Source organism: Terrapene carolina, unplaced genomic scaffold (genome assembly GCF_002925995.2).
Source record: "Terrapene carolina triunguis isolate 2854851 unplaced genomic scaffold, T_m_triunguis-2.0 Scaffold139, whole genome shotgun sequence".
NCBI classification, from domain to species: domain Eukaryota; kingdom Metazoa; phylum Chordata; order Testudines; family Emydidae; genus Terrapene; species Terrapene triunguis.
Window position 1 is genome coordinate 2,756,654 of NW_020664490.1, and position 20,324 is coordinate 2,776,977.

The window sequence follows — 20,324 nt, forward strand, 5'->3', positions numbered from 1 at the left end:
ACTAGGGGAATAAAAATTTGTTAATGGGCTCTTCAATCTAGCAGACAAAGGTATACCATGATCCATTGGCTAGAAGCTCAAGCAAGACAAATTCAGACTGGAAACAAAGTGCAAATTTTTAAGTGACAATAATTAGCCATTGGAACAACTTACCAAGGGCTGTGGTGGATTTTCCATCATTGGCAATTTTTAAATCAAGACTAAATGTTTTTCTAAAAGATCTGCTCTAGTTCAAACAGGAATTATTTTGGGGAAGTTCTATGGCTGGTGTTATTCAGGAGGTCAGACACAGTGGTCCCTTCTGGCCTTTGATTCTATGAATTAACAATAGAGAATATATTGAATAGGGAACTTCCCTGCACTGGCTGCCTGAGATGGTCAAGACAACCTACTAGGTCTTTACCATTTCCAATGTGTATGATTCTTTTTGGACTATATCAATAACATTGCACTTGTTTGTTATATCTGATAAGGAATTGAAGGGACATCTTAAGGTGATACATTATCATTTCAAATGATGACTTTTTCTATCCCGTGCACAAAGTCACTCTTGTATCCTGGGTCTTAATTGTTCTAAGGTGTCAGCTAAGATGCTTATTAACTGTGCTAAAAAAGTGTTTTTTGTCCTTTTTTTCCTCCAGCAAAAGCAAACAGGACCTAAGTATGGGCAACAAACATCTGGCTTTACACATTCAAATGAGGAGCATCAAAACAAACAGAATAATTCACAGCTGACCACAAGGTCCCGCTGGCTCATTTGTTTGAGTAATTAAAAAAAGAGGAGCTTCATCACCAATTAACCTACTGAGCACTAATTAGCGTTAATGAGGATTTGAGGTACTTGGTATAGCTTGACCCAGAAAGTCCTCCAGAGTTCACTAATTGGCTGGTGGCAAAAGCAGGGCTCACAAAGAAGTGAAGGTTAAAGTAGCTGCAGATGTCTCACTTAAAACGGAGTCTCCCTGGAAAATACACGCACTGGTTGGGTTAAATTTTTTTTTCAGAATTGCATCAGAATGTCAGTGGTGATGTGCTAGCAGAGCTGCAGAATATAGGCAGGTTATTTATAATGGACAAGATGATTTAGGATTTTTTCTTAAACTAATGTGTTTGGATTATTTAAAACGTTTAGTCCAATACAAACACAAATATATGAGATGGTTTGTTTTTCCCTGCCCCTGCAGTATCCTGCAGGAAGAAATGTAATATTTGTAATTAAAGCCTTGACAGAGCCATAAAATTTGCAAACAAATTGTAAAAATTAAAAATGTGTGTGTATTCTGGCTGCTATCCCTCTACCCTCTGAATACATAGTAAATATAAGGCTAAAGTATGACCCACAGACTCCTAAATATCATAAAATGTAGAGGATTACACACAGAAGTTTGAGCCAACAGGACAGGAAAATGCACAGCTGTTTTTTCTGTGACTTGAATAACTATGAATCCCATTACCCTTCTATCTGCAGGTGCTGCATCACAATTTCTTCTATTCAGTGCAGCAGCAACATTTAAATCATGGGAAAGCTGTGATATAAACCAGAAAAACCTCATAGTTCAAGCTGAAATTCTGCCCCCTTTAAAGGGACTAGTAAGTGGGTCCTGATTTAATATGTTGCTTTCTGCTTGTGACACATCTTGTTACATATCTTCTTGTCTGAGGTCTCTTCCTCGGCTCCGGTCCTTCTTGCTCAGAAATAACTCCTCTGAAGCCAGTGGTGGTACACCAGTGCAAAGCAGGTGTGAGAGGAGAATCAGATCCCCTTAACTTCAGCTAACTGAAGTCTTTGTTGTGAGTCCGATAGTTTCCCTCTGTAGCTTTTCTAAAGTTCAGAAATAATTTAAAAAGTACCTCAACATTTCTGTTGCTAAGAACTTTTGCTATGGGTTGCATGATTTTTAAACCTAGTTATGGGTTTCATCTGCCCCTTCCAACCAATAGTTTAGCCTGGATTTTGCTGTTTCTGTGTTGACATCAGTTCTGTTGAAAATAACATTTCAATACACTGTTAAGAGAAGGAGAAAAGAACAAAGCCTCGTGTTGAAGAGGTTCAGGTTTTTCTTCCAGCTTTGGTCATCTCTAACAGTCACTACACCATTTACATGTGGATAATTGTTTTTCATAGGTTCCCTTGCTCCCCTGAATCAGCCCATTTTCTAACAGTAATTTCTACTAAAGGTTAATCAGAGGATTATACACAGTGACTTTTACAGCAGCACGACCATGGCACATGGGGTTGGTTAATAGAGTCCTACCCAGCTATTAGAGTGTACCAATTATTTTGGAGGATTCTTTCACTTCTTTACCACACTCCTCCTCTCCCCCGCCCTAAGATCTATATAAGGTTTTTCTATGTCATCCAGCACCAGCATAGTATCTAAGCACTTACGGTGTCCTGGTCACTGTTGGATCATATCCCCCATTCAGAGCCCATCAACATAGCTTCCTAACTGGCCATAGGAGACTGATTCACAGGAGGACCCCTCTCCCATATATCCCTGATGTCTGAGTGCATTCCCTCTACACTATCACTAGGCCACAAATGCCAATTTAATTTGTTTTCCTTTTAATAAAGATTTAAAAAATTTGCTGATTTAAAAACAAAAACTGTATTATGTGAGTTCCCGAAAGGGGAAAAGTGAAGATGGAGCTATGCAATAGCAAGAGAAGGCTGAAGAAGAGGGGCATGAGGTGGCTTCAGAATGAGTAGAATGGAAAGGAAGGTTCTCATGGACTGCGAACCTAGTTAGATTAAGCAAATCCTGTGAAATTAGTTTAAGGTGACATTTACCCTGGTACTGAGGACTCACCAAGACCCTGGGCATTACTTAAGTCCCACGTAAGCCCACAACACGGGTCTTAAGAGGAGCTGTAAACTGTGCCCATTTATGAGAGAGCCCTGTACAGGTGTGAATTTCCCTCTCAGTGAATAGGTGAGTGGGTATTTGAGTTCTGATCAGCTGGGTTTTTGGCGAGTCAAGAAAAACAATGACCCCTACATGTCATGATGATACGCACAAGTAGCCAGGGGCTTGTGTTGGTTTGTCTCTCAGTCGCAGTTCATGAAGGGGAGGTGTTATTTTTGGTTATCTTGCATCAGGTTGATGGAATGTTTTACTCTGTGAGATCAATCTGGGTAGGAGGTCTTTTTAATTTTAAAAGCAAACAGACTTTACTGATAATGAAGCCGCTATGTAATCAGCAGAGATCTCCAGAGAGGTTCTTGAGGAAGTCATTTATGGCAGGGGTGTTTGATACCAATACCTGAAGTGTATAATCGAAATCTTCAGCCTTTTCTTTGCAAAGTCAGTCTCTAGGCACATAATCAATATGTCACTCAAGTAGGGAGACTGAAATAAAAACTAGCCAAGTGCTTTCTGTTTCTTCCTGTAAATATGCAATGAACCATCAACAAACACTAAGCACCAGATTACGGCTGGGGCACAAAGTATAATTGGATAGTGCAGAGAAGTGCATAGTGTTGCCCTAGATCAGTAAGTGAGTGATCCAGGAGCTGGGCATTTTTTCTTCTTTACAATTCTAGTAGATTTTTCAAAATTCTCTGAGAATAGAATGACTAGTTATTTTAAACACAAAACAAAGACTTATCAGTAGCTGGAGAGTGTGAGTTTAACAATTGATTGTATTGTTGTCCTCTCCCTCTTTCTATGTACCTTAGAGACCAGGGGCGGCTCTATGTATTTTGCTGCCCCAAGCACGGCAGTCAGGCAGCCTTTGGCGGCGTGCCTGCGGGAGGTCCGCCGGTCCCGCGGATTCGGCGTATCCGCCGCCGAATTGCCGCCGAAACTGCGGGACCGGTGGACCTCCCGCAGGCTTGCCGCCGAAGGCTCCCTGACTGCTGCCCTCATGGCGACCGGCAGGCCACCCCCCTCGGCTTGCTGCCCCAGGCACGCGCTTGGTGTGCTGGTGCCTGGAGCCGCCCCTGTTAGAGACGATGACAGTGTAGCACAGTTAGGTTTCTAGAGGTTAAACATATGACACCTGGGTCAGCTCAGCTCCCATATAGCTTTACCATATATTTATCCTCATCGGATGTTACGAAGGTTCAGAATATCACACAACGTACATGCAGGTGTTGCAGTAGCAATGCGATTGTTATGATTTATGAAATAGCTTGGGAGCAGGAGGCCTTTGTTTTACTGTATTTCAAATGCTTGACAGTTCCTTTTAGCCTTGTACATAACAGTTTACACAGAAACTGTATTATATGGATATTTGGGGCCAAATTCTTCTCTTTTTTCTACCCAGGCAACCACACTCAGGAAAGTCAGCAAGGCTGCATGGGTAGAAGTGATTTTTAGGGTTAGGGTCCTTTTTTTTGTTTCAAATTATGTCTTGCTGAAGATAATACTTTCCTACTCACGGCCTTGTAAAGACCACTAGGATCATCCTTCATTTTGCAGGTTGTTATAACTGGAATTGTATTGTAACCTTAACTATAAAGGTACTACCAAGCGCCTGCTATAATAAATGTAAGTTACCCACCTAGGAAAAAGAAATAGACAGCACAGATACAAACAAAGCAATAAGCCTGCGATAGTCATAGCACCTTTCATTTCAAAGTGCTTCAAATATTTTATCTACTCATAGGTGCGTGTGTAGTGTGCACGTGTGCATTACTATTAACTGTCCCAAAATGTCACCAACACAGAGTTAAGATTGCTCCATGTTGCTTCAGCTAAACTTAAACCTTTGAAAACCAGGAAATGAAGAGTGATTTATTGCTTCCCAACCATCCTCACTTTAGTATCAGTGCCCCCGTTTACTTCTTCTCCCTAAGTGCATCACTTGGCACTTACCGTGGGTGCTGGTAGTATCCTCTATAGATAAGGTTGCAATACAGTTCCAATTATAACATGCTTTTCCTACACACTCCTATGTTTCGGACACAGTCACCTTTGAGGTTGAAATTTTCCATGCTTGGTCTCTGCCCAATGGTGATTTGTTATTGGAAAGTATGAACAAGATCCATTCAATCATTTTTAACTTTGGCAAGGGTAGGAAATATACTTTTCTTGTTAACTACTCACCAGGGCTGGCTCTACCATTTTTGCCGCCCAAAGCAAAAAAAAAAAAAAAAAAAAGCTTGGACTACCGAAGCAAAAAAATAAAGCCGCCTGGACTGTGCTGCCCCAAGAATGGACAGAATGCCGCCCCTTAGCATGTGCCGCCCCAGACACGTGCTTCCTCCGCTGGTGCCTGGAGCCGGCCCTGCTACTCACCCCCCAAGCCCCCTCCCAACAACCTCTTTTACCAGATTTTTTTTGAATGCCAGCTGTAAAAATGGCTGAATTTTGACACTGTCTGGGCATAGTTCTCAGTGCAGGCTATGGCATTTGCTTGGTTTGAAAAAAAAATCTGGTTTGATTGAGTATTTGGTAACAGCCTACGGGGTATGTATACAGTGTAGTTGTAGCCATGTGGGGCTCAGGATATGAGAGAGACAAGGTGGGTTGAAAGCTTGTCTTTCTCATCAATAGAAGTTAGTTCAATAAAAGATATGTCACACACCTTGTCTCTCTCATATACTGGTATGGAGTATTTTCCATGTAGCCTTCCCTTGTTAAATGCAACCCTTAAAATAGCGCTCTTTGTTCTTGTCTACACCACACAGCTTTTAGCGACAAGGCTGTGTTGACACAGCCTTGTCGCTAAAAATCAGTGTGTGAACACTCTCTGTCGGTATTTTGTCGGCAATTTTGCTGACAAAATACTTCCATCCCCGTGAGCGGCGTTAGCTTTGTCGGTAGAAGAGCGCTCCTGCCGACAAAGCCGCGTTCACACTGCCACTTGCATCTGCAAAACTTTTGTCTTTTGCGGGGGTGGGGGTGGGGAGGGGTTTAAAAGTACTCGTGAAAGAAAAGTTTTGTCGACAACTTCGCAGTGTAGACATACCCTTTGTTACTAATGTATGTCATAATAAAACATACAGGCTGCAAATTCTCCTCCCTCTCCCCTGGGAGTGGGCAAAGGAGGAACTCAGGCCAAAGAGACTGCTCAAGCCATTAGACTGGAGCTGTTGTCATGGAGCAGTTCTCCTGCTGTGCAGACTGGAGGGAGGATTCCTTCCCCTTCCCCCCGTCAAGATCTCTAGAGCCTAACCCAGTAACTCAGGATTAAGCACTGGGGAGAAGACTAGCCCCTCAATCAGTACTCATTCTCGTTTTGTTCTGTCCCCACTGTTCCCACCTTTCCATTTCAATTTGCAGCTTAATTTTGACCTGTGTGTTTGTACCGCCTTCAGCTCTGAGGTAGTCAGCAGATTTGATCACAGCTTTAAGCCTCACTCTGGATCATTGTGTTTTTTTTTTTAATTTTATTTGCTATTTTTGAAGGATAATTATTTGATAGGAATTATCAACATGATGTGATGTGAACCTACTGTACTGTAGAGGGAGCAAGTATAATTCTGTTAGTTTGTTCTAAAAGGCTTAAGCTTGATCAAGCAAATTGTCACTTGGAAAAAAAATCAATCACTGTGTTTATCTTTGCCAGGGCTATAGCTGATTTGCTGAGATGCTTCCCAACTGAAAGCAGGATCAAGCCCTGTGATTTTAAATGCTTTATGCAGAGGGGTCGAAGCACCGGAAATTAACAATACATATGAAAATGAAGAAAAACCTGTCATTTCTCTTTACCTACATCCAGATAAAATGAGATAGCATAAAATAAAACAATTATATATATATGTGAGAGAGAGAGAGAGAGAGAGAGGGAGCATTGATCTAATTTTATACGCATTTTGCTAGTAAAAAGAGTCTAATATCTTTTTAGTAGAAAAACTGGGAGAAAAAACCATAAATGACAGTCACTTTGTTGTGTACGTTGATGGAGAAATCTTTCCTTTCCTTTCCTGAAATGGTATGAAGAACATCTGGAAATTTTGCTAAGAAGCCCTAAACCTCAAAAAGAAAATATACCTCTCAATTGCAACCTAATTTTATGCTCAGCTGCACAAGATGGGCCAGATGCCGATCTCAGAGTTGTGTAAATCTTGAGTAAATCCACTGAAGTAGACATGTAAACAAGATCAGAATTTGGCACAGTGTATACAATGTAATTTACCAGCTTGCAACACAGAAGTGTATTTGTGTTTAATAAGATCAAGACCATTCTGTTGTTCCTGTTGATCTGAAGTGCTTTACTGAAATGGTCTCCCTCTCTCAATTGTATGCTGATTGAAATGCATCAATACAAAATGACAAAAGGCTAGTACTCGGAAATATAACGAGCTCAAACCTTGATGTTAATGGAAAAATTCCCATTGACTTCAATGGCAGCAGGATCAGGCCCTTAATTTACGCAGAGGCTTGTTTTAAAATATGTTTTAGTAATTCTATTTTTGCCTTTGTAAGACTGGGGGGTTTACAGCATTAGGCTACAATACACAGTAAGGGGGCTGAGTCAGATTTCCTTGACTCTACTCTTTCTTCTCTCAAGGGGCCTATTGAGTGAGCAAGCCTCCATAAGTTCCTGTATCAGCTGGCTGAGCACTGATGGGGTCCTACAGCTATCGAAATGACTAGATAGGCATCTGCATTCATGGACTAAGTAAAGCAGAAAAGAAGATGAACAAGATAGCTTGCTCTAAGGAGGGAAGGCTAGTCATGCAGCTCCTTTTACCAAAGCAACACAGTAAGGTGGACTCAGCAAAAAGCACTTAAATGAAAGAGAATCTTAACCACAATGCAGCTGCTTGTTGGACAGAGACACTACAGAGACTGTGAGGATCTGCTCTTTAAACTGCACTGAAAAACAGTGTTGGTTTCTTACCTGATGATAAAAATAGGTGTCTTTTAATGTGACTTTAAAGAGAGTTTAAATCGTAAGAGTCAAAGTGTAATGAAAAATCCTGCATAGAAGTACACTCAAAGAACAGGCCTATGCCTGGTTGGCTCAGAAAACTATTTTGCCTATTCCCGTGTTATTTTACATAGGGCAAGGGTAGTGTTGCATCACAGTTCCAAATGATTTGGGGGAATTCTTTCCCTTTTCTAAATGATTTGGACACTTTGCGGTTATAACCCAGACAAGTCCTTCAGCGCCTTGTAAAGGGTCGAGTAAACTATTAAAGCATCAATATTATTCAGTATAAAATAAAAATCTCCTAACCCCCAATAAATAAACCCTGAAGGAAGTTCTCTATGCAAGTCTGAGACATAGAAACCCTCTTGAATATCAAAATTCACTTTCACAAAGCAAAGTATTGCACTGCTTTATTCACTGCCTATTGGTTGGACACAGTGATAATAAACGGACATGGATTTTCAAGCTAAAAGTCATTTTGGTCCCTAATCAGTCTTTATTCAGACTAAACTCGCACTGATTTCAATGAGACGTTAGACAGAGAACAAACTAAATATGACCCTCTAGATTTGGCTCTTTTTGAGCCATGATTTGGGTATTAAAAAGTTTTAATTCAAAAATTTCTCCCCAGTTATTTTCAGTCACTTATGTATGTGGATCGGTAGAAAATGTGTTTGTTTTCTTCATGTAAATTTCACATAGCTCCTTTGGTCAGGTGTCCATGTTTGCTTTGGCATGTAAATTGCCCCCTCACCTCTCCAAACTCATGTAAATATAGTGCTAAATACTGCCTTTTGTTACATGAGTGTGCCAGGGAGACTATTTCCTTCCCGGACCAAGGCTCACTCAGATTGCAGCTGCACTGGATTCCAGCCCAGCAGTCTCTTGAGTGTCAAATTAGGGAGTGGCTAATGAGCTTGCAGATCCTCCACAGGGAGCTTGCTGACTTGGGGGCATGGCAAAGCATCCACTCCCACTGCATGCACAGAGGATTGTGAAGGTTTAGGATGCGGAGTGTGTTGTTCTACTTCCCTGCACAGGCAGGATGGCTCACTAAACCGAACATATAGCTGGCTCTGCTGTTTCCTTAACTCGCCTGCTGTTCACAAAACTGGTGAGTAAGGGCAGAATTTTGCCCTTAGTATTTAGGTCATGAATAAAAATGATTTAGGTTCTAGAAACTAGTCAGATGGGGTTAAGATTAAGATGAGTTTAATGTAATCAATGAAGGGGAGCTGTTTAGTTTTCATTCATCTCAAACATTACAATGACAAGTCTGTTTCGTATAGATATTCTGATTTTGGATACGTGTGCAAGGCTCCCACTGATGACACTGAGAACCTACCCAAGGCCAGAGTGTGGTCCATGGTGCCATCCTACCCAGGTTTTAAAAACCAAACCAAGCCCAACTGCAACCCAGAAGATAATTTGTGCCCCATTCCATAATGCCATGTGCATTCATGACTTCATGTGGTTATTGAATCACTTGCCGTTAAGCTGAAAAGTTTGTAACGTTCAGAATGTGCACCTCATACTTGCATAAGTGCTCATAAGTCCCTCTCTTATCTTTAATTGAGTGTGAAGTATTTTGTGATACTTTTCTGTGAAAGACACTATACAAAAATAGTGTACACCACATGGGACAGGAAAGCAGATCCTGATGACAGCCAGCTTATCTCCCAGCACTGCCTGAACAAAGCATACATCTAGTGGCTATGTTTTCAGAAACACTTCCAACAAGTGTTAACATTTACTTAGAGAGAACTGGCAGTCCTGCGCAGTTTTAATATAGCTTTACCCACCGCACTAGAAACAAGTGGATTCTAGTTACTCACTTCCCTTCCTAGGTAGTCCCAGGGTAAACAGAAATATCATGCCATCAGTGGGGGCACCCAGCAGGAGCAAGCAAAGGAGCACAAATCACAGTGCTCCTGATTCCCAGCAGCCCTCAGGAAATTTTAAAAAAACAAAACATATAGCCAAATGAGAGAGACTGCAGCTCAAGGAAATTCCCAGTACGCCACTTTCCCATCTCCCTCCTTTCCCAAAGGAACAGCACATGATTTCAAGCAAGTGTGAAAGAGCCAGCAGACAAACAAAGGAGATAAAAGACATAATTCCAAGGAGCACTCAGGAGGCCACATCATAAGCATGACACACCAACCTCTAGCAGACTGAGGCACTCCACCATTATCTACTTCACAGATGGACCACCCAGAAAATCTGGGAGCAATTAGGAGGGAGAAAAAAAAATGCATGGGGTGGGGGGTTGGGGTTGGGAAGGAGGGCCAGGAGGATTCCTTACATCATCTCCATGCAAGCGTTTCGAGAATGAAGTGAATCTATATGGAGGAGGAATGCAGATTAAAGTGTTTGCAGTGAGAATGCAATAAAATAAAAGGCTATGAAAACATGCGACATCTGAATGAATTACAACACAGATGTTAAATTTACAAAAAGCCACAACAATGTGTAAACATAAACGGGGAAGCCGATCGAGTTCTAGGAGACACATGTGCACATAAACTGCTTCTTGATGACTATTCATGGCATTTCCTCCTGGTTTCACAACCCAGAGAGGCATTATGCAAAGACAACAGTTTTACTTCCCCCCCGCCCCCCTTCTAGTGGTGTCAATAACAGACAGTTAATATTGTCAGTAAAAAACAAACCAACATAACACAGAAATACAATTGCGTATTCTGTACAAATACATGAACCCCCTCACAGCAGATTCCCTAACAGTTTCACAGAACTGAATGCCTGGGGGCTAAAGACTGCTTGTTCTCAAAGGAGTCCTTTGGACCCAATTCATTTCATTGGTCCAACAGGATTTGAGATTGTTGACTATTAGTTCACGGTGCAAAGCATAGATCTTTAAACAAGTTTTTGCCTGATTCTGAACAGTGCTGAGCACTTTCAGCTCCCACTGACTCCAAGGTGGTTGCTCAGCACCACTAAAATTTAGGCCATTCTTATTTAAGCATCTAATTTTAGGCCCTCAAGTTTCAAAATTTTGGTTTGAGCCTTTTACTTTTGTTGACTTTGCTCACTAAAGTTGCTTATTCATTTTAAATGATTCTAGGTTCACCCTAGCACCTTTGCATGTGGCTGCAATTTATAAATAAAACCATACATTTGTAGTACTCAAAAGCAGTAAGACAGAAAGTGACTCACTGTTAATTAAAATGACCTCTACATATTTTGTTTTTTTTTTCTTTTTGTTTTGTACTATTTTTCCTTCGATCTTGATCCCTGAGACTGAGATCTGGGCACTAAGGGCATATTATACAAACATATTAAAATTCATACTAGGGAATCTCTAAAGCTTTTCAGTGTATTAGTCATGGTGGCAAATTCACTTCTTGGCAACTTGTGACTTGGTAGGCACTATCTGTAGAGAAATTAAGCTGAACATTTATTATCCAGCTTGCCTCAGCAGCAGCTACAATACGGCAATTAGTTTACCTTAGAATAGACATCAAAGACTCAAAGGATGACCTTGCCCTGGAAGAATGAAATCTTTTTAAAAGCCCCATTCCACTCAGTTTGCTAGTTTATAAGGTTTGCTAAAATCCAGTTTAATGATCATGTAGTTTCTTAGCAGGTCATGTGGTACCATATTGTTTAAGGAACACAAGAATTAGTTATAAACCCTTTTTGAACTCAGAGAGCTTTCCGATTTGCTGAGGCAGAGCCACTTTCTAAAGACGTAAATGAAACTGTCTGAAGGAAAAGCCTCACTATGATTTTCTTTAGCTTCTTTCAAACCAGACAAAAGTTCCCACACAATATATACGCTCCCTTACAATGAAGCATTTAATAACAGCAATACGTTCTGTCCATATGGCGTGGCTAGAAGGGAGAAGCGCAAGTGACCATGCTGAGAAGTCTGTACTCACAGCCCTGTAAATTACAGATGAAAAGTGAGAGCACAAAAGCTGCGAGGTCAGACAAACTGGGCCAGGTACCAGTGCAGGCCTTATTTTCTGTTTTCCATTCCTCCTTTTAATGCTGGCCTAAAATTTTTCATGTCCGGAGTCATAGCCAACTTTTTTTCTTATCCGAACATTTGATCAAAACCCCTGGTACCATCCAATATACAACAAACTTAGTTTAATCTGCTCTGGTGACCAAGTGGTAGTGGTACATGCCATCATGAAGGAGATTTGAGTTGGAGTCTCAAATTTGGCTTTATGCAGCAATAATACAGGAGAAATGAAGTGGAAAAGATGGATTTAAAAAAAGAAATGGGTGGATAAAATTGAGGAGGATACTTAGGATCCCACCTAGAATTAGGTATGAATGAAAAAAGAAACTTGGGGGTGGGGGTGAAGGAGGAGAAATATCTGTTCTTTAAATTAGGATGGAATTGCCCTACCTCTTTCCATTACTATCACGAAGCATAGCTTTTCCCAGTTCTTTGGATTTAGTTTCCAGCTCCTGAACCTGCTCCAGCAAAGTTTTATGGTAGGTATGCTTGGCCCTGTATCACAAGGAAAAGACAAAAAAACAAAAACAAAAAACACATAAACGTTCACATGGCTGTAAAAGACCAAATTTCCTTCTCAGACAAAAAAGGCACAGAGCCTTTGATTTGGGAAGATTTGGGAAATAGGGCAATGCAAGGGTGTACAAGCATGGCAATTAGTCCAGATTCATAATATCTGGGTAATGTTACATGAAAAGGGCAGAACTGAAAGACTATAAACTCAGTATAGTTCATCTTCTTTAACAGAACACTCTGTCTGTGTAAAACTGTGCAGAGCTGCTGGACTCCGGAGACTTGACACCACTGCCATGGGACTGCTCAAGACCCGGTCATCCAAACAAAAGAGCAGGGTTTCACTGAATATTCATTGAAGTAAAGCATGATTCCATTTTGTCCTTTGAGCCACACATTGCGGTGCACTGAAAATCTGATTACAGTCTCAGATAATCATTGCCATTCAAACCTTCTAATTTTCATTTATGAGTATTGTGACACTGCACCCCGTATTCTTCATAGTGATATGATTATAGCATAATTATGATGTGTTTTACGCAAGATAAGTCATGTGAGATGTCATTGGAAAAGTTATGATTTGCTGAATATGATTATCCTATTTGTATGCACGTATCATTTTTGCATCTGAAGTTATGAATATTGACTATGTATCTGTATTTCAAATGTAGTTATACCTGGGTGACACCCACTAGGCAAGATGCTTTCTGTCTAGATAGCTGGTTGGGAAGGGCCTATTCAGGGCAATGAGCCATTAGAAAGAACAGTAGGCCTTAGGAGAAGTTTATCAACCACTTGGTGAGCCTTCCTGGAACACTCCAAACAGCTTGTAAGTAATGGCTGCTATGACTCTACAAGGACATGTGACCAGGCCACATGATTCTAGACTCCATCTTGGGATATCAGTATTTTTCCAAAACCGCTCTGGGAACCAAGTTTTGAAACAAAGGGTTCCCACCATATGCTAAAGCTATATAAGGCAGGGAGTGACATCATCTGTGGTGCTTCACTCCCCACACTAGAGGACTCCTGAAACATCTGAGGAACAAAGACTGAACTGGGGGAAGTGCTGGACCCAGGCTAAAGGGATTTCTAGCCTGTGTATGAAGATCTGAGAAACCCAAGCTTGTGCAGCTTGTGCCTTAAGAATCTATAAATCTGCCTGTACCATCAGTTATGCTGAGAATCTGCTAATTCATATCCAATCTATTTAGTATATTAAGCTTAGTTTGCGGTTTTTGTTTATTTGCTAGGTAATCTGCTTTGATCTGTTTGCTATCCCTCATAATCACTTAAAATCTCTCTTTTGTAATTAATAAACTTATTTTATGTTTTAATCCAAACCAGTGAGCTTTGACTGGAGTGCTTGGGGAAATCTCTGCTTGGTTACCACAAGTGTGCATTGTCCTCTTCACATTGAGGGAGAGGCAGACTGGCTATTAAACCCATATACTGGCTAGATTTGACCAGGGCAGGACGGTACTGCTCTGGGGTCTAGGCTGGGAAGCTGGTGGTTAGAGAGCCTGCGTGTAACTGCAGCTGGGTGTGTCCATACCTGTGTGAATGCTGGTGAAAGTGAGGCTGGAGGGCTTTGCAGCTTATCACAGCAGTACAATGTGAAAGGGAGCCCAGGCTGGGGGGTCAGAGGGCTCAGTGGTACCTCAGTTCCAGGTGGCACCCCAGGGGGAACCAGTCATAAGTATTTCCAATTTTGCTAGACTTAAAAGATGCTTCCCTCCACAGTCAGCTTCCAGAAATAAAGTAACAGGACTGGCTGTGTCCTATTTCCTTGGGTTTGGCATGCAAAGAACAATTTTTGTACCACAGGCATAACTAGAATTCATACATGCTTGGGTCTCTGGAGTAAAGAGACTTGGGCCTTGTTTCAGGTCTCACTTATATCATCATTCACTGGCTTCACTCCTGAATTATGCTTGTGTAAGTGAGAGGAGAATCTAGCTCTCACAAAGTAATTAAAAAAAATTCAGGAATATCTTTCTCCAATTGGCAGTTTCAGCCTCCTCTTTTATGTCACTTAATGGAGAAAGAGTATCCCAGGAGACAATATTAATTTATATATGACAGCAAAATACACTTGAAACAAAATGGAGTCAAGTTGCCTGAGACACCAGTATAGACTTGAAAAGATAAAGTATTTGCCTCTCAGTGTTAAAATGGTATGTTCCAATTCCAGAGATGGCAAAGACATCCTAGGCAGACAGAGAGATGTAATTTACACCCAATAATCCAAAACATAGTTTTAATCTGTCTGCATTATGGGGAGGTACTGATTGATGTACACATCATTAAAAGGTAACCAAGATACATTCATATTATTAATTCCATGATTTTCATTATTCCGCCTGCTAAAAACCCTCACTACTGTGGACAAAAAGTCCTTGCTGATACTACAGGTACTGTTATTTATTTATTTACTTATTTTTAAGGACAGCATTTTCAAAACTGACCTCTAATTTTGCATACTCAATTTTAGGCACCCACGGTTTGACTAAGCAGCCATAGCTCTCAGTAGCATAAATGGTGCAGGATCAGGCCCCAAGTCTCAAAAGTGGAGGCACCCATAGTGAATGGCCACTTTTGCAAATGTGGGCCTAAACATGCACCTGAACATAAAAGAAAAGGCAGCTAGAAAACAAAGGGTTAGAGAGGAGGAATATGAGAGTCTGTAAGGAAAAGGAGACTCACATAGTATTAAAGAATACAGTCCTACCAACATACATTAGCAGTATACTTGAAAATAGAAATAAATACACCCAAATCAAGAGAGGGATAAAGCTTGAATGGTAGCATGGACATATACTGATAGGCAATGAAAATAGAGTAACAGGAACATTTTAAAAGTTGTATAGTTTCAAGAATGTTATATTACTTAGAACTGCACAAAAATTAATTAGATTCAAGTTACTGTGGCTACTTAGACTAATAATTAGACTCATCCTCCTCTTTGAGAACTGAAACTTTAGACAGTTTTTAGGAGATAAAGCCTGCTTTAAGCTTTGGGCTATTAACTCTTATAATCTTTCCAATTGACTTTGCTTTCACATTCCTCTTAATTTGACTAAATATGTTAAAACATTGACCTTGAACTTATCTCCTGCCTTTAAAAGAGACAATATCGAGTACTGTAGACTTGAGGAGTTTTAAAGTCTGTATAAATTTGGAACTTTACAAATCCTTCAGATTTACTTTCATATAGGCCTGGTCTACACTTACCCCCCAATTCGAACTAAGGTACGCAACTTCAGCTACGTGAATAACATAGCTGAAGTCGAAGTACCTTAGTTCGAACTTACCTCGGTCCACACGCGGCAGGCAGGCTCCCCCGTCAACGCCGCGGTACTCCTCTCGTCTAGCTGGAGTACCGCAGTCGACGGCGATCACTTCCTGGTTCGACTTATCGCGTCCAGACAAGACACGATAAGTCGAACCCAGAACTTCGATTCCCAGCTGCCGAACTAGCGGCTGGGTGTAGACATACCCACAGAGAGAAATCTGGAAAAGTACAAACTATCCAATCTCTTCGAAGACTCCATGTTCATCTTTTCAAGTTTCCATTCATCATAAGAGATTAGAGAGATGCTTTTCTTTTCTCTCCCCAGAGTGAATACTGAATCCAGAATGTAAACATAATGGGGCCTTAGCAACAGACAGTCCAATTAGTGAAGTACAGTAAAAGCAAGCAATGCATTGAGAAATTTCACCATATGACAAAATATTGTTGCCTTAAAGTCTGACAGCATCGAAGTTATTTTCAAGTAATACAAAACGATGGACTATGCGGGTACTGCATCCTGGCTGGGTATCTAGAAAGTACTGATACAAAGCCATGTCGTTGTCGTATTATTGGATAATTTCTTGGAGTAAGGACCTCATTAAAACAGACAGTAATGGTGGGAATTTAGTATTTGTAAAACAGGCTAATGATAATCCATCCATGTATGTCTAAAGAATAGGTGCTACAAAATGAAACTCTTACTCTTCAGGGCCTTACCCTGCTCCCACTGAATTCAACGGCAAACTTCTCATGGATTTCAGTGGGAGCAGGGAGAGGCACTTTGGCCGACTGCTTTTTTCAGAATGGCAGACATTAACCTTTGAAACAGGAAAAGAAGGGGACAGGTCCCAGCTGTGCCTTGTACTTCACAAAATATCCTAGCGCTGGGATCATTTCTCATTACTATGAAATCCCCTGTTCCATATTATTGGTTACCAGGCAGTAGAAGTGCTGTAGAAAAACAGGTTTTCTTCAAGAATGTTAAGAGAGTAGAACAGAAAAGCATTCAGGGTTTAACTGAGCATTTTAGACACACCCCCATGTTCAGAGTGGTGTAGAGCCTCGCTACCCTAGGGGAAGAGCTGGAGGAATTTTGGAGGCGTATCTGCAGATGCACCCTGGTGGTAGGTGTTCCATATTCCCTTCCTGAACTCCATGCCAGCTCTGCCGTGGCCACACCTTCTTCCCTCTGAGGTGTTTTGTGCCCAAGGGGCACATAGATGGAGCATTTTCTGTGCTCCAGGGATTTTATCTGTGCCCAGCTGCTGCTGCAGAGGGCTGCAAGGAAGGAGGATGCGGAGAGGCTCTTTATGTTCTCCCCTCATCTGCTCCATTGTGCAGAGCAGATGGGCTCAATCTGGCCTTAAGAAGGCCTAGATCTTTTATGCATTTCAAGATTTATTAATTAATGGGTGACTCCTGGAAATTCTGACAACACAACTAAGTGATACATAGTTCAAGAACAATATTAATTACTTTTGTCCTCTTGTCCCAATTCACTGCAACAAATTATTTCATCTAAGGATTCCCATGTATCCTTATATGCCCGATTCTGCAACCCTTACTGGTGCTGAGTAGCAATTACTCACACAAGTAGTCCCAGTGACTTCAGTGGACCACTCAATTTAGTAAGTGCTTCTTATTGGAAGAGTTTACTCCTGGGGGAATTCCGCACCACTGTGCATGCACAGAGTTAATTTCCCCCGCAGATTTTTTTTCTCTTCAGAATATAGATTCTGCTGGAGAGGTGCTGCAATTACACATTTTGCCCACCAGGTGCCAGAAGAGAGGGCAGCTGGCCAAGGAAACTGCGTTCCTCACAGCAGGGCCTGGTGAGGAGGCACTAGATGGCCAGAATGGGGCACACAGGGCTGCTGGGGAGGTCACAGAATGGGGTTCAGAAGGGCTAGTGAGGGGGACAGACTGGGGTGCAGGCTCAGGAGCTAGTGGGGTGACAGCATTGAGCCAGCGGCTGAATGGGAGGGGGGCTGCAGGGCCACATGGAGACAGGGGGTAGGGAGTGCAGGGACACACAGGGACGGGGCCAGATGTGCCTGACTGAATGGGAGAGGCATGGGGTCGGCCAATGTCTGCATGGGGTAGGCTCCCCAACTCCCTAACAATCCCTCCCCCCCCAACCTCCCTGTTCCATACTTCTCCCACCCACACCCAACAACCCTCCAGGTTTGCTCCCAGGCTCATTCCCTCAACTTCTCCATTACCCTTGACTCCGCCAAGCCTTTTTACTGCTTCTGAGGGGTACAGGAAATATGTTTCTGTATTGTAGTTTAAATGAATTACTCAAAGTTCTCTATTAATATGCCTAGTAAGGAATCTATATGTCAAAAAAAAATTCCTGGATTTTTTTTGTCTGTATTGTTACAGACATAGTTGCTGACAGGTATTTTGAAATAAATTACCAAAATAATTGAAACTGACAGGATTATATTGTGTCATTTTGATAAATAAAATATGTAGAATTTTAAAATATTGGATGCAGAGTTTTTAAATTTTTGGTATAGAATTTTTAATATTTTGGTGCAGAATTCCCCAGGGAGTAAGAGTTGCAGAATTTGGACTTTTATAAGAAAGAAACAACTCCTATATATTTCCCCAAGCTAAAATTAGGAAATTGGGTCCAGAGTTAACAATGTGATATTAGAGCCAAGAACTTAATAGTAAGCTTCCTCCTCTTTCTGAAAAGAAAGGAAAATTTTCCACATTTTCTTGATTCAGTAAAGAGGTTTCAGGCACAGAGCTGCAGGGAACATGGGAGATAAGAGGTATGTTGACAACTGTAGCCTACATAACAAAGGAAATATAAAACTAGCTGAAACTTGCCAACATTACAAATTTCTAGAATGGGATAGTGTCCCCGTTCAGAAATAAAAAGATTTGCGTGGGTCTGGAAATATACTTGTTCTTGTCCCTTTCAGTATTCTACCAGATGTAAACTGTACTCTGCACTTTCTCTGTTCTGGCAGCATTCCGTACTGAAATTTAGCATATGTCTTTTGGGTCACAGGAATGCCCTTTCTGTGGACATATGTTTCATGTCCAAAAGGAACTGAAAGGGGTAAACTCCATGACCATGAAAAGCCAGAGCTTCTGGAATTTTATGTCTGACAATGGATTCTGCTGAATTATAGACAGCAGCATGTAGTCCCTGCTGCAGAAAAAATCTGTCTAGTCCCTCTAATTTCCAGGGGCTTTGGTCATAGCTCAAGTTTTGCATGGCAAGCCTCTTGAAAAGGAAACAGACCTTTACTCCTTACATATGGTAGTGCTGATAGCTGTGTCATTTCATTTATCCTAGTTTAAATGTTAATGGTGTTAATTTTACAGCAACGTCTAAAAAAATCTTGTTTGGGAGAACAGATTCCTTGCTTAACATTGATAGGGGCCTCCTGTTTAAAATCTGTTGGCCAAAACCCAGTAAATCAATCTATATTTGTCTAGTGAGCTTCACAATCTATTTACATTCCTGATCTGAACTAGTGAAAAGACACTGTTGCTGAAATCTCACTAAAAAATATACAAAGAAGAATTATTCAGGCTAAGTCAGTAATAGACATTTAATGACTAATAGTTTCTGATGACTGGCCCTTTATAAGATTTTACAATGCTTTAGCCTGAGCACTGATAAGAAGAGAGGGCAACTTGAGGACACAAGTTTGACCTGCATTAACTGTCTAGACAAACATTTTCAAAACTCAGCTGGCTAATGTTAGACAACTAAATCCATATTTAAGACCGGTTCCTGCAAACAGTTACATACGTACCTTTAATCATGAGAGTAGTCCCACTGACTTCCAAGTGGGTAAAATTAAGCAATGCATAACTCTGTGCAGGATTGGGGTCTTAGTCACACTAATTAACTGACCAGATTTTCAGAGGTGAAAATCAGGCCACTTACATGCCTTACTTTAGGTACTCAAGTTGGACATTTTGGCCTCAGTAATTGTTGGACTTGTTCTACCATTTTCAACAGAGAAGTCTCATTGAATACAACAAAAACACTGCAGTACAATGCCCATATTAAATCATATCAGGCTCCAATGGAAATGTTATATTACTGACATTAACGCTAGGCATGGTAATGCAGCTCATGAAAGTTAATCCAATGAACTTTAATGGAGAGAAAGGAAATATTTAAAAAAAAATTGTTATTGATTTTTGGTAGGCAAGTACAACAATTTAATTTTGCATTACTGTCGAGCCCACAGAAAAACACATTTACAGTATCTATACATGTAGCCTGATTTATCCTTTTATACTGACATTTGAGATGTGTGTGCGTGTTGGGGAAGTTGTCTTACTCTCTACTGTATTTTCTCGATTCCTTCTGTACCTTCTACTCTTCCTCCTAAAAAGGAGATTTCCTCAGCTGACCAGGAGCTTGATCCAGGGTGTACAGATTACAGGTTATGAGGCTTTCACCTTATGGCTTTATGACAAATCACATATTAACCTTGCTATCCTCCTATTCCACTCTAGTGAGGATCTGCAATTCTAGCCCCAAGCCTGGAAGAACCCTGGGCCTTCCTCTGTAGAACATAATGAAACATGGCAGTACCTTTAATAAGGAACATAATGGTAATGCTTTCTTCAGATCATCATTCTTCTTCTTCAAACAGAAAGGAGCTGCTAATATAGTGATACAAAACACTACCTATATTCTGAGTCCACGAGAATCAC

General features: G+C 41.0%; 1 long non-coding RNA gene across 1 annotated transcript in view; it reads right to left on the reverse strand.

Annotated features, from left to right (window-relative positions):
- The window catches only part of LOC112103667, a 33,174-nt gene extending 20,867 nt beyond the window's left edge, over positions 1 to 12,307 (reverse strand). Inside the window, exon 1 of the long non-coding RNA XR_003369880.1 lies at positions 12,209 to 12,307. This is a non-coding gene — a long non-coding RNA (uncharacterized LOC112103667). The remainder of the gene's footprint in view (positions 1 to 12,208) is intronic.
- Positions 12,308 to 20,324: the final 8,017 nt, after the last annotated feature.